This window comes from Salminus brasiliensis, chromosome 19 (genome assembly GCF_030463535.1).
Source record: "Salminus brasiliensis chromosome 19, fSalBra1.hap2, whole genome shotgun sequence".
Lineage (NCBI taxonomy): Eukaryota > Metazoa > Chordata > Actinopteri > Characiformes > Bryconidae > Salminus > Salminus brasiliensis.
In genome coordinates, this window is record NC_132896.1 from 11,825,610 (window position 1) to 11,840,295 (window position 14,686).

General features: G+C 42.3%; 1 protein-coding gene across 1 annotated transcript in view; it reads left to right on the forward strand.

Moving 5' to 3' along the window:
- The first annotated feature begins 238 nt into the window (after nt 1-238).
- Nucleotides 239-14,686, forward strand: part of mid2 (midline 2) — a 153,610-nt gene continuing 139,162 nt past the window's right edge. The window contains exon 1 of the mRNA XM_072663615.1: nt 239-412. The gene's annotated coding sequence lies outside the window, so the exon portion shown is untranslated. The remainder of the gene's footprint in view (nt 413-14,686) is intronic.

Sequence of the window (14,686 nt, forward strand, 5' to 3'; positions counted from 1 at the left end):
CTGGGAGCCACTCCAACGCGCTTGGAGTGGGAGACTACCTTGGGAAATGTGTGTGTGTGTGTTTATGTATGTGTGTGTGCGTGCGTTTCGCTCGTGTGTGTGTGTGTTGAGGGGTGCTGAGTGAAATCTCTCCCCGTGGGATGGTCACGTGTCCTCGGGGAGTGTGTTACTTTAGGAGCCTGTTCGGAGGGGGAATATGGTCCACAGCCGAGCGCTCGCGCACGGGGGGCAGTGAGCGAGCGAGCTAGCAGGCGCCTTTTACGACAGCAGCGAGTTGGACCACCAGAGCCGAGGCAGCTGGGAAGGAGCGCGTGAGCTCACCATTACGCTCAACTTTCGGGGAAAGAGCAGTGAGAAGCCGCGCGAGCCGCGCGTCTACGCTGGAGCAGTTAGGAGCGCCTGTGCGCGTGAGGTAGGCGAGCTTTGGTTACACGCGCACGCGCTTGTGTGTTTTTTACGGGGGTAACGTTTCTGCATTGCTGTTCCTTTGTGCTGTGTGAGGGAACGAGCGCTAGGTTCGCCCAGCTGTTGCACCTCGTGCGTGCTGTTTGTGTGTGTGATACTACGCCTTTGCTGCCATCTTTTATGAATGCCATTCATTCTGCATAAGCTGTATCTCTGCTTCAAGAGCAAAGGCCAGTTAAGTTTGAAAGTAGAACTTCCATCATTTTACCTCTGAGGGTAATGCTCCTTCTCCCCTGCTCGGTACTGAGCAGCAGAATCCCAGGTGTTGAACCATCAGGGTCCAGTGAAGTCCTTCTGGACACAGATGAGCTGATGAAGGAGGAGCATTCAATCCTCTAGATGATCAGAGCTGCAGGTTGCTGCATTTACACAATTCAGGCTTCTCAAGTTAGATTTGGTGCCATGTGATAAGCAAATGAACAGCAGTGAGCTCATCCTAATCAGGTCACTTAAGGTGACTCTGAGTCAGTTCACCTGTTGGAGTGTGAACTTCTGCAACTTCAAACACAGACACATCACACATCCCCCCAGACTTCAGAAGTAACACCTGAGTTTTACTGTAAACACACTGGAGGCTTGAGGTGGAATACCTTGATCAGGTGAGGTGTTTTCGGTGTCTCAGTGCTGCTTAATCGTGTAGAATCTGCTATGATGACAATGGTGCTTAATGTAGAGTCTGTTAGAATGGGTCTTAATTTACAGTATTTTGAACAAGTTCATCTGAGGTAAAGATGCTGCATGATACCACCACGAAATCTTGAGTACTGGCCAATACAGCCCCATATGGAAATCTGATATATGGCCATATCTGCACATATATCATAAAGAATAAAGACATAGATTTCAAAATATATGCACGTATATATTGTATACATGTATAATATATGAATCATGTATTTATTGTTTTTTTTAAATGGTAAGGCAAATACATATATGTACATTTATATTTTAAACATATAAGAAATATCAATTATAGCACATATATTTTTTTTTGTCCTGTCTAGTGTAACGTTTTTGAGGTACAAGGTTATTGTTAAAAATATGTCTTACATATACACCTATCAGTCATAACATTAACACCACAGCCAGGTACAGTGAGAAACACTGATTATCTTCATCTACAGTGGCATCTGTCAAGGGGTGGATATACTTAGCAGCAGGTAAACAGTCAGTTTTTGAAGGTGATGTGTTAAAATCAAAAATATACGGCATAAGGAGCTAAGCCACTTTGACAAGTATCAAACTGATGGCTAGACAACTGGGTCAAAACATCTCCAAAACATCAGGCATGATGCAAGAAAGGATAATTGATGAAAAGGCAACAGGGTCATGGGCACCTAAGGTCACGTCATTGATGTGATTCATGGAGGTCCCACCTCACAACCTACAGGACTTAAAGGATCTTATGCTAACGTCTTGGGGCCAGATACCACAGAACACTCTTCAGAGGTCTTGTGGAGTCCATTCCTTGAATAGTCAGCTCTGTTGTGGCGGCACAAGGGAGACCTGCTCAAGGTGGTGTTAATGTTATGACTGACCGGTGTATAAAATATATATGTGTCCTATATGCTACACTGCAGCCATATATCAATATATATATATATATATATATATATATATATATATATATATATATATATATAGATATATGGCTGCAGTGTAGCATATAGGACACATATATATTTTAATATATGATAAATATATTGTTTCTCCAAAAAGGCAACTTTACAAGAGAGGGAAGACAATCATCAACCTCATCATCAAAGTAATTTGGGAGCATTTTGGAGCATTCATTATGTTTTTTTTTCACACAATGTAAAGAAAAAATCTCAAATATAGTTCAGTCCCCCATCGATAAGTCAAAAAGTAAGAAATGACAAAAATTTAGATGCAAGATTTTTGCATGACAGTGACGATATGCTGGGCATAAGGGAATTCTGTATATTCTAATATTTGTCCATGTATCAGATTTTGTCAGAGAACAATCCAATATTTGCTTTATCTTACTCAGCTTTAAAAGCAGAATTCTTAAGTGATACGCTCAGCCTTAAGAAGAATTCCACTCTTCAAGATCTGGGCATAATTCAAATATATCAAGATGTAAACAAAGTAATGCAGAGTGGTTTGATGTGAAATACGGCAATCAGTAGAAATAGTTACTGGTGATAGACATCTGAAGAGTTTAACGCCTCTAAAATCTTCATCACAGACACTTATTACTCAATATTTGTGCAAATATGCTTTGTTTACTATGCTTTACAGTAGCATAACGACCAGGATATGGATTGACATTCATAACAATTCAGGGTGGCAAGATACAATACAGGGATTTGTAAGGCAAAATAACTCTAAAATCTATTATTTCAGATTTACCTCTATGTTCCCATTATTAACTACATACACGGCTCAGGAGACTTGTATAGGTTCACTGGTTGTTATGGATAGAAAACAGAATGTTGGTATTTTTGGTATAGATAACCCAACCTGGTCAAGACATTTAAGCTGGTAAATTTCTCTAGAATTAAGGATTTTAGACCGAGCCACTCTGAATGACTGTGTTTACTTTGAGAAAGTGTTGGAATTAAGACAAACATCTGAACGTAGGCTGATATGCTTGTCAACCTCCTCAAACACATTATGTGTCCATGTAATGTTTGTGGACACCCCTACAAGTGAATGCATTTAGCTACTTTACATTGCACCTATTGACACACACAAAGCATGATTAACAAAGTATTAAGCACCCCCCCCCCCCCTCCAGCATTGAGCTGTGGAGCAGTGGAACTACTGTGTCCTCTGGAATGATGGTTCTCCATCCAATACTTTTGGGATAAGTTGGGGGGGTGGGGTGGTCATCGTCATCACAATGCTCCAAAATCTAGTAGAAAGCTTTCACCTGGACAGCAGAGACAATTACACCAACAATACCCTTGATTTCAGACAAAACAGTGAATGAGAAGGTGTCCCAATACTTTTGTCCATATTGTGCATTTCAGGCTAGATTAGTTACATAACAAGATCGTTCTTTTGAAGCAATTAGCATAATTACTACTTCTGTCAGACGGAGCTCCTGGCAGGTTTTTCTGCATATTGCTCCATGAATGTGTAGTCATTGTCATAGCTGTGACTGCGCTTGCTGTAGGCCATGTCAACAGAAGGCCATCACCTGCATCAGCAGCTGTGCCGCCATGGCCATGGCAGCAGAAATAATGTGACAGTTAGCCTACTCTTGCTGCCGGCATTTCAGCCACAGTGCTGTAGAATGCGACTTTCCATTCACTGAGGTGGCGGCTCTCTTCCTCAAGGTTTCAGATTTAACCATGTGGGTGTGTGTGTGTGTGTCTAGGGCTCCCTCAATCCTTACGTACTCCTTTGGATTGAGATGTGTTTAGATAGTTGCCGTAATGAGTGTGGATCTATCGCACGCCTTGTTTGCCAATAGACTTTATGCACAGCAGAATCCAGAGTCCACGTCAGCTGCTGCTCCACCCAGATTAGCCCCTGTGCATACAGTCCTGTACGCTAAGCTTTTCTCCTTGGTGGTGTGATCTCCACAGCCATCTGTCATATCCTTTGTTTGCTGAGGGTGGTAGTGTTTGAATTTTAATGAGCTGGACAGCTCGGATGACGTGCTTTGTCCGAGAGGACGTACCTGGCATCAGGACGTGAGGTGTCTGACAGCAGCCTTCTCATGGGCCTGTCTGGCTCAGATGATGCGTTTAAAATACCATTAAGCGGTGAAAGATGGAAAGAGCATGATCTTCTCAATCTTGGTTCAGCATTGCTCCCTGTTTATTTTGACTCTTCTCTTTCAACCTCCTGTCAGCTTTTAAGAGTGACGTATTGACCAGGATTGACTCTGGATGTTATTTGAGAACAGGCAGCGAAGGCCGTGGTGTTTGCTTTTTGTTGTCATGCATGTTTAATAGGGAAAATAAGAATGTTGCCCTGATGCTTTCTGCCAGGGACCTTCAACTTTTCTTCTTTGGCGGAGTTAAAACACTAGGAGAAAAGAACACTGGGATTTTTTCTATATTGGAAAGTGCAGAAGGTAATTTTCCATGGCTGACCCAGTGTGTCAAATGTGTTTCTCGAGGCTGTGTGGTTGCTATTCTTATTTCAAAGATGGCAAGCCCACACTGGTTGTAGATGAGCTGGAGGGTGCATCTGCAGAGAGTACGGAGCTAGATGTGTCTTCCATCACAGTCTCCGGTGCCAAGAATCCAGGAGGAGGGCTGGAGCCCATTAATGCTGTTAACTCCTCATCAGGGGTCTGATATTCAATTAGAGGGCCTTGAGTTCATGCAGAGCTAAACGCTTTACGTAAGTGTGGCCCTGGGGCTGATTGATTAACAGTTTTTGTAATTGGCATCACTGTAATTCATTCTCCTATGCCAAGGGGCCAAGGAGAAATGGCCGGGGTACTGAAATCTTTTCATTTCACTCTCAGCATGTGTACGGTGAAGATGAAGTTCCCCTGCACTTTCAAAACCATTGGCTTCTCGACTCAGTTGGTCAGCAAAGGGCAAGGATACTAGAATATATTCAAACAAAGTGGCCTGAAAATGCTTGCTGACTTCAGTGGCGGCCGAGGCATTATCTCTCTTGCCAGTGAAGGACTCATTGTGCCTTGGTTATACTTAGGGGGTGATTTAAACCCTCTTTCATTGTTTGCACCTTATACATTCAGCACTCACTGAATGATGGCTCAATGGAGCCTACTCTACTGTAACCATGATAGGCAGCCACCGAACCCGCACTGCCTTTTCGGAGAGAGCTTTCAAAGCATGTAACTATGTGAGGTGTTATTTTGTCCTCAGCATGAGGCCAGCCATAGTGAAGCCGTTGTGGGTTTGTGGGAGTTCATCTTAAATGTCCAATCTTGCCCTGAGCTACATGGCCGAAAAGAGGGCTGGGAACACTTTGCCACAGACTGCCAAGCTCTATCTGGCATTAAAGGACATTAAAGGAGTGGTTCAGTGAAAAATCAAACCCTGTACCCTTGACGTTCGTTAATTTTTATAGTGTTCTCAGTGTTAGCAACGCTAGCCTCAATTCTCTAATTCATAATTAAAGAGGGAAACTTTGGACACCACCATGGTTTGGCTGATTGACTGGAATTGGGGTAAGTGGGCTAGTGTTGAGTTCTGATGTTAGCACCGTTAGCCTTAGAAGTGAAATTTGGACACCAAATATGTCTTGGCTGATTGGCTAGATCTGTGGTTACTGGAAATTCAATTCTCTAAATTGTGTAGATTTTTTGTCAGACATATCCTTTCATTCCTAGCATTCAGCGGCTAACCATGCTCATTCGTGTAGAGCTTTATTGACATGCCACTGTAGTTGTAACGTAAATCTCACGGCTAAGGGTTTTCCCAAGTGGGTACTTTGGTTGTCAGCACCAGAGCATCATCAAAGCACAACCCAACCATAAATCATAGTAGAATGTGGCCTTCCTGCAGGTTTATAGGTCAGAAGGGATTTAGTGAGATTGTGCTAAACTGTCCCAGAAGCAAACTGGGAACAGTCAAATCAGGCCTCAGTGAAAGATATAATTTCTGGCACTAATTAGAGCTGCACAGTGGTTATAATGGTAGTACCACAGTTCTACTGCTACGTATAGCAATGGACCTTGCTATAGCCTTCTGCAAATGTCAGCATCACAGTAGTGATCACAATATATTGCACAACCAAGATATACTCAGATTACACTTTTTATACATCTTACTCTAATTACCTGATGAAGAAGAATTGCTCAGAGTCATGGGACTGGTGTTCTAGGTCTCATATGATCACCAGAAACCATCATTAACGTAGCAGTTAACAGCAGCACGATCCTTAGCAAGATGCTGTGCCAGTTTGTCTCATGTAAAAGGGCCGTACGCTGAATTGCTTGTCATGCAGAGTGCCGAAAATGCCTTAAGTTGTCAGTTCTCTCCAGCTGAAATAATTACCAAGGCTGTAAGCTCATTAGCCACAATGCACATTAGTGTCACTTAGATGAATGCCGAGGCATTTTTCCAAGCTGAGAGGAATGGCGTGTCTGTCAGCATCACAACAGAATATCAGACTACCTCACCACCCATTAAGAACCTCAGAATGACTGACCCCCTGCTGGAGGCTTGGAGGTAGGGGTGGGGGGGGGGGAGTAGAAGACAAGGTCAGAATAGGTCGTGAGATGGCCCTAACAAATTCCTTCAAGGAAGAGGCAGAGTCCAGACATCTGCCTTTGTCTTTTTTTTTTTGTCCAACTGTGTGACCGAGCTGGTCAAAGCTTGTCTTATTGGCCCCTAGCTTCTTTGGTCCTGACAGAAGGTACTGTGGAATGTAGCTTATTAGGGAGCTAGAACTGTGCAGTAGGATGGAGTCTACACACGCATGGCTGGAACCTCCGCAGTCAGTAGAGAGTCAGTAAAAGTTGTTTGGCGCCTCAAGGTATCACACATCCATTGTGTCAGTTTCACCCAAAACCTGGCACCAGAGTGAATCAGACAGGCGGCCCGTCATGAATATTTTACTGTGCCGGGTCAAGCGTGTCGCGCCCCAGCTGGTAAAAATAGCAAAGATGTTAAGGGTGTTGTAATTCTCCGACAGGGACAGCTCAAACAGCTCACAGTGTTGTTATTCTCATTGTTATGTCTGTGGGGAGAGCAGCATGCCTAACAGCGGGGCGGGCGTTGTCCAGACTGCGTTTAGAACAACTGTCTTGTTTTAGCATCTAAGGACATTATATGGGCAAAAGTATTGGGACACCTGTTCATTCATTGTTTCTTCTGAAATCAAGGGTATTAAAGATACTGTGTCCTGCTTTTGTTGAAGTAACTGTCTACTGCCCAGGGAAGGGAAGGCTACTTTTTTATTGTTACTGTGGGAATTTGATTGCATTCAGCGACGAGAGTGTTAGGATGATCACCACTCTACCTCATCTCCAACTCCCCAACTCATCCCAAAAGTATTGGAATCATCCATCATTCCAGACAACACAGTTCCACTGCTCCACAGCTCACTAAAGCTGGGTGGGGCTTTATATCCCTCTAGCCCACACCTTGATGTGCTCTAGAGAGTCCTGTTCCATTGGCAGTACTTCTCTATGGGGTCTGGACAAGCTTTGTGTGTGCTTTTGGACATTTCTGTCAGCCTTGAGTATAACTTAAAGTAGTAACTTAAAATTTATTCATTAGAAAGGGTGTCCACAAATATTTGGACATATTGTGTATTATATAAGCAACAGCCATGGGGAACAGGATGCGCCAATTATGGGATTAGATGTGACATAGCGTTGTCCAGTACAGCTAAACACAGGCTAATATCTAAGTAGCTTTCTCCATTTCTCTAAGCTGGAACAGAAGAAAACACCAGTAGAGGACATATTGTCAGAAAGGATGAAGACAATGATATTTATTCATTACATTCAGTTAATCAGGACTGATTACTGTATGTTCTTTTTGTAATAAATCATGTAGTAGTTTTGTATGTAGTGTTAAAGTAAGTACCCACAATATGCTCAGACGAGCATAGGCCCTGTTTACTCCTGGCATTAACCACCTATCTTGATAGTATCTGGATCTACTTTGACCGGATTCTGTTTACCCTTATCATTAACATTTGTCCCCAGTGTGATCAGATGAGATCAGATTTTAATTCCCCATGGAAAAAACACACCAGTTTGTCATTTACTTTTTACTTCTTGTAAACAATAGTTGTCCTGCTGTGGGAGACTAGAGACTGAATAGTTTAGAGTTATGGTGAGGGTTCTACAATGTGCTGGAACAAGAATGGCTAAGAAAAGAATATTTAAACCTCAGTGGAACAAACTGTGTTATACTGCTCTCATCTACCGGTAAATAAGCATGAGCGCGAGAGTGCACGCACACATACAGCTAGAGAGAGCAAGGGTTATAGAGCAAGTAGAAGAGAAGCAAATATCCACTGTAATTATTACTCATTTGTTTTTTTTGACAGACATATTTCTGCTTTCCGGACAGAATCCAATCACAGAAAACCCATTTCATTGACAATTGTATTAAATGTGGATGAGCTCCGTCTCTGAGCACCTCTGAAAATGATGTTAATACCAGTTGTAAACAGGCTCATAGTTAAATAATTTATCACAGTAAAGATAAAATATAGTTGTGTTGCCCACTTCTACAAAGAGTTCATAAATCCTAAGAAAATGTGGAGTCAAAAAGTTTTTGGAGCAGCGACATTAAAAAAAAAACCCTTTGTTTAACTTAGTACCTTAAACTTTTAATGAATAGTTCTTTGTTAAAGAGATGCAAATGTGGAGAACCTTTTTAAAGAACCAAGAAATAATAATAAAGTAAAAGGGATGTGCCTATCTGATCAGAATTGGGGCTGATCCAGGCATATTTTCATGGATCGGGTATTGGCTATTTTAATCCTAGTCCAGTTCCAAATCTTTGTTTTAACCACAGTGTTCAGAGCACATTTCTTTGTTTTTAAAACAGCACTGAAGAGCATGTTTAGAACCTAGTTAAGGCTAATGCTAATGCTAATACACACACATAATAGAGACCCAAGTAATAGCAATAATAACATTCACCCACTATAAACCAGTTATTTCACATCAGTAGTTGACAAACAACACCAGATATCGGACCAGAGTGTGTAGACTGGATTATTAGATAATTTTATTAAGATTCGTATGACCCTCAGCATTAAGAGCCTCGAATCAGATTGAGGAGTTGGGGTGGTCAAAGTAACCTGATTGGGATATTCCTACAAAGTACCAATTAAAAGTTTTTTCTAGATCTGTGGAACCATGTAGGAGCCTTTATTTTTTATAAAACTACAAAAAAGTCTCTTTCTCGAGCCATCGGTTTCTCCTTAGACGCATTTGTTGCATATTTGATTTTAAGGCAGTCATCCATTCAGTGCGGTGTCCCCTTAGAAAAGCAGTTATCTTTGTCTTGACATCTTCTTTGAGTTTCAAGGGTTCTTTTTTTATTTCCGTCAAAGTCAATTGGTTTGTCCTCTGCGAAATCCTCTTGATGAAAATGGCCTAGATTTTCAAACAGGTCTTTGCGAGGATGGTGGCTTGATATCAAAGCAGTAGCTCTAACAAGCACAGATTCTTTGCATCTTTCTCATCATGCATATTTCATTATGCTTCCAAACTATGCAATGTGCCAATTTGCATTCTGTATCTCGGTCTTTTGCTTCTCCTTCCACTAATGCTAATTCTGCTGATAGTTGATCAGTTTGTCAAGCGCATATTCCAGTACATCCGAGGTCATAGATTCCATTATGGATCTTCGCAGACCGAAGACAACATCTATAAGCTAATTGCGGCGCCCGCTTTTCCGCAGTAATACAGGCGTACTTGGAAGGAATGCACTTGTTCTGAGAAGAAAACTAATTGCCCTGCTCTGCTTGCATGAATCTCCAGCTGCTGATTTACCCCCCAACACCTCCCCCCCGCTCTGAGCCTATGAATGTGAGATGGATTTTTTGCATTTGGCTGAAAAGGTTACAGATGCATACAATTAGCATACGTGGCTATTAAACCTCATCAACTTAGTCATTAATTCTCAGACTTTCATGTTGGCTAAACTCTGTTAATTTCCTCCCAAAGATGCTGATGTTCTACGCACCCCTCCCCTCTCCGGGCCTCCTGTTGCATTAGTGACTCCAGTGACTCGTGAGAAAGTTGTCTAATTAAGGGATTTGCTAAATGTCAGTGGCGCTGTCAAACCTTCAGCTCTGTACCACTTAGCCAAAATGAAGTCGGTCCCTTAGCACGGTAGCCGTCACTCTGCGCCAGAAGTGTTGGCTCTGTACTTTCTCTGTTTTAGCCCCGTAGTTTTGGTATATAGCTGCTTTCAAACCCGGCCAGGTCAAGGCCACCGTTTTGTGGGTCGCTGCACTGTTTAGCGTCCCATGCGCAAGAGTGTCTTGCTGTGCCTTAAGAGGCAAATAAAGACCGCCATTGTTGCCTCCGGCTCCGGCTGCTGGATTCCAGAGCTCGGGAGAGGAAATCTATCCACGGCGCTAACAAAAGCAAGGCCACATACCTCTGAAGAAATCAGCCAGGGGGATCCTGGGAACGTTTTTGCCCATCTTGGGATTTTTCCTTCTTCTTTTTTTTTAATGCAACATGATGCCAGATAGCATCACGTTCATTTGATGTGTTTTGCCTCTGTGGGTGGGAAATGACGTTCCAGACATTCAGTGGGTTACATTCCCACTGAGATCCTGACTGCAGCACTGCCGGAAGCCGAGAACTCCCATAGCGATAGGAGAGTAAAAAATCTCATTTATGCAATTTTTCCCATAAACCACATTTAGTCCATCTGTCAAGACAAGTGTCGTCCAAAGGTTACCTCTTTAGCTTTGTACTGGAGCTATGAGGCATATCAAGCTAACAAGCCACAGATTATTAAACCCACCAGTTAACATCATGCAAGCATTAATAAAAAAAATACTTTTTATGTAATCTCATATACTCTCAAATAAGCGACTTACTAATGTGGTTTCTGTGTATCAGTTTCCCAGAAATAGATTAAGCTTAGTCTTGGATTACATGTTCCTCCCAATAGGGATTCTCCATTTAGAATGCTGTGTAGTCCAGGACAAGGCTTAACCCCTGTCCGGGAAACTGGCCCTGTATGACGTACTGGTTTCCAAACCTAAAACAGCAGAGTTATCTTGAAGCCTGTATTTTGCCTGGACTTTTACACATTAAAAAAATTACATCCTTAATAAGATGTCCTTTAAAGGTCCTTTAGTGTAGGTTGGTTTCTATGTAGAAGCAATACAGCCCACAGCAGAAATGTTTCTTTGTCTGGTTAAATGGCTCTCCTTCATGATGGTACACCTCCTGTTTATGGTTTGTGTATATCTGTTGTGCCGCAATGGATAACACCCATCTGCCAGTGAGCTACCACACCATGTGGAAGACTGGGGTTTGATTCCCAGCCTGGGTGACTATGCTGTGCTACACCAATGAGACACAGTTGATCCGATCATAATAGGCAATGTGAAAGGAGAATGCATTGTGATTAATAAATGTGTTAATAAACTACTTGCATTGGACCCATCTCTGCAAGTGTTCATCCCTCTGTCTGGCCTAACCCGCCATGACAGTGAGGAACCTGGAACCTGTTTGCACAATCAGTTTAAGCTTCCATTATTTCCTTGTAGAGCTTCACAAAAAAGTCGTATTAAAATTGATCCCTTTGCAAAGCAATCCATCTTTATCAATACAGCTATTTACACTGCCCACGCGCCACAAGCTTACCTTATCGAGTGTTGCATGAACGATGGCGGAATGAGTGCACAGTTGCTAGGCTCAAAGCTTCCAGTCCAATGTTTGCTGTTTGCTGTGAGCTGCTTGCCGTGAAGCAGTGCTGAAATACTCTTGTGGCATTTATCTCTTGTGTTTCCCTGTGGTTTTAGGTCAAAAACATATTTACATTAGCTCACTCGTTTCTGAGATCAATGGTCTGGTTCATAGTAGCATCATTTTTCTGTTGATGCTGCTATTTTGTGAGAGATGAACACGTGTACACTAAAGATAACACAGCCTGTTATCCTCGCGCAGTGGACTGCAGTACCACTACCAGCATCAGGGTATTGCAAATTTGCCACTACAGCCCAAAATACAGCCCTATTTTCAAAAGACAGCAACCCTGCTTGTTAGCTACATTAGCCTTGTAGTTCAAGAGCAAGACTAAAGCAGCTGCCTTCAGACATCAAACGTGTCTTGACTGATCAGCTACATTTGGGGTACTGGGAATTGTGTCTATTTTTGATTTTTCAAGAAACTGTCTCACACTAATGCCTGAGAGCTACTGTTGTTTCTCCAGTGGAGAATGCCTCGGGATCTCAACACAAGACTTCATCAACATCTGCCACTCACCCAAGCAAAGGATGACCTTATCAAAGGTCTTTCTATGCTAAATCGCCAATTACTGCCAAAGACTTCAGCCTATAAACAAGGTTTTCAGCCACGTTCTGCATTACGTGCTGCTTTGCGAGCAGAACATGGCTCCTGCAGTCTCTGCTATCTCTGTTCCTCTTCCCACACACTGACTGACAGTGCAGCTCCTTAGAAATGGCTACAACCAACAATTAGCCGTGAGAAGGCAATGCTGTGTCGGAGCTTTTAGTCCTAACCGCTAAGCGCATTACAGCAGATTCACAGAGAAAAGCCCATATCCCCGCTAAAGTCGGCAGGACCTCAGTTCAGGCTGAGATCATTATTTAGGGTGGTATCATGTCACATGCTTATGCCAAAATCAGTGTAGGCAGCCACTGGTGACAGCTTTTGTCTCTCGCACCATCCTCCCCCCTCCCCTCTCTGCAACCGTAGACACTGCTGCTGCTCGCGGCTTCTGCTGTGCAATAGACAACTTGGCTTTAATCTAAGCGTCCCGTTTTTAACCTTTCATTTACAGCCAGTTTCTACTGGGCCATGACTCCATTCTGGTGCCTTTGTCCTTTTGTCACTTTTAATCTTCTCTGAAATATCACTGCCGAGGTCTCGGAGACGAAAAATATCCTTTGTGTATGGAGTGACGTTCCAGATAACATTTTAATTCACTTCTTTGGGAAAATTCTTCGTGTCTGTCCTAGGGCAGAGGGTGTCGTGTTTTTTGAAAAGCCTAGATGTCTCCCAGCAATCAGAGACTTCTTTGAAGTGACAAAGAAGCCATAGATGTCATTAGCAGAATAACATAGGATGGAAGAATAGCAGGTTCACCTCAGAGCAAAGATGTCAGAGCTAGTGCAGACTCTGTTTAATAACTTTTGTAAAACTTACTGGAGTCAAAGCTGCCAGCACTGATACACAATAGCTAGAGATGGTATGATAGCACTTTTGTTTTCCCATTCTGAGACCACCACCGATACCAATACTAACGTCTAAACTGTCAGCAGATACTGATCCAGTATTTTTTTTCTTTAAAATCTACCGATGCTTATTATTGAAGCACTTTAAAAGGGGTGGATGTCCCAATTCAATCCAGTGGACATTTTAATGGATCGGGTATTGGCTATTTTAATCCCAATTCAGTTCTGACACCAGCAGTTTTAAGGGCAGGAAGGCTTTGGCTAGTGGGCTGTTAATTATAAGTTTAGAATTGGTTCATTTTACAGCCCAGAACTTTTAAGGATTTTGTTGAAAGGACAGTGTTTGAGGCTCATAGTATGTCGCTTCCATATGCCGAGTTCTCCTTATTCAGCTATGCCAAGTAAATAGAGTTTTACACTGTAGGATACCTTTAAGATGTAGAATATTAAATTATGTTGCATTTTCCCTCTGTGATCGGATCTTGATTGGGCTGATTCAGAAGACATAACACATCTTTCTATACCATGACTTGTTACTAAGTTGGATGCAGTATTGGAGAGGGTGTCTGAGCTGGCTAAGTGTTTTTGCTTGATGATTGATTGAGGTGGAGTGGGGGGGTAAAACTCAGTGTTATTGGGTAATATTTTTTTCTTTTTTTTTCTTTTTCTAAATTATATAATGTGATGAATCATGATGACTATCAAGGCACAGAAAAGGTCAGTTCTGATTTGATATTAATATGGATTTGTATTGTATTTGAGATATTTTCAAAGAAGACACATGCATACATTTTTTTGAATGTGTAATTGCATTGTGACTACTGTGCTATTGCTCAAATATCTAACTTACTATGTTTGCCTTATTAATTTTGACCAAAAAGTGAGAGATAGGACTTCCAGCAAACTTTCCATGCTGATAACTTTCCATGCTTGTCAGATAAAACCTAAAGGATTACTTCATTTAGTTACAAATGAATACTTCAAACGAAACAATGCAAAGTAAAACGAATGGGTTGCCAGTATTTTACATCGATTCAACCTCCAGGCTAATTGTATTTTTGCCTGAGTCATTATGTCATAGGACTGACGATGCTCTTGCTCGAATATGGGTTTGCTGTGAAGCACTATACCACCATACCACTGCAGTCAGCATTATGTAATCCGCCACCATTTCTCTGTACATCCACATTAACAATCATGTCAATTGGCATCTGTCGCTGCAATTATTGCCGGCTCTTCTTCACACCTAATAGAGCGGAACGGTGGCGCGGTTGCGCGAAGGTCAAACATTGGTACACAACACTCGTAGAACTGCATGCAAATGTTGTGCTTGCGCTCTCGTACCCTGCCCCAGTGGCAGCTCACAGTGGGTTAGGAAGAGTGTCAGTCATGTGGAAGGACACCTAGG